The sequence below is a fragment of the Penaeus monodon genome, chromosome 27, assembly GCF_015228065.2.
Source record: "Penaeus monodon isolate SGIC_2016 chromosome 27, NSTDA_Pmon_1, whole genome shotgun sequence".
In the NCBI taxonomy this organism is placed as follows: Eukaryota; Metazoa; Arthropoda; class Malacostraca; order Decapoda; family Penaeidae; genus Penaeus; species Penaeus monodon.
Window position 1 is genome coordinate 29,295,521 of NC_051412.1, and position 904 is coordinate 29,296,424.

Consider the following 904-nt stretch of genomic DNA (forward strand, 5'->3'; position numbering starts at 1 on the left):
CACACACACACGTGAATAAGAATAGTTGTGAATATATAACTGCCCCTTTCTGGATATCAATACTTTTTTCTACGTTTGTAGTTGTCTATTCGCCATGGGCTATAGGCCTATCTTATTCATATATATGGCTCATTATGTAGTTAATCTCTTGGTCTTTCCTTATTGGCACTGCTCTCGCGGCTGAGGAAGGTGGTGTGATAACGGCATTTTCTCTGGCAACGGCCCCGAAATATCCCCCGTCTTTCCAAACGTTAAACTACCTCCCTGGAAGTATTTTTTTCATATCTTCATTCTTTTGAAAAAGAAAGGGCGAAAAGGAACAAAGGAATAAGGAACCCGTAGAGGAATTAAAGAAAGCAAGATGAATCATTGAAGGAAAAAAGTATAAAGAAAAGAAAAAAAACTCCATATCCTATTGGAAAAGAATTGAGGAAGTGGGAAAGAGAGAAAAAAATTAATTAAAACAAGAACGAAAGGGACGAAGAAAGTAATGAAAAAGGAAGAAATTTTTTGGGTCAAGTCAAGGAAACAGAAAAGGAATAAAACGAAATATTTCCAAGTGTGCAAAAACAAACACACTTAAGTTATAAGAAAAAGAAACGCTAGTGTAAGAAAAAAGAAAGAGATTTTTCAATCTGTTCTTCCTCGGCTATCCCGGACGATGAGCATGCCAGGGTTTACACGAGAGGCAAATATTTACTCATTTGAACACTTCTCGTGTAGGTGTGGGCAAGGCCACGGGGATGGAGACTAGACCTCGGGGGAATGAATGGGTGATAAGGGATAAAGCAGTAAAGAGAGGCAGATAAATAGTTAAGTAGGATGAGGCTGTTAACTTGAAGAGTAGTCTAGTTGTAATCGAAACATTGTGTACTCTCTAATTAGCATTGATTTTTTTCTTTCG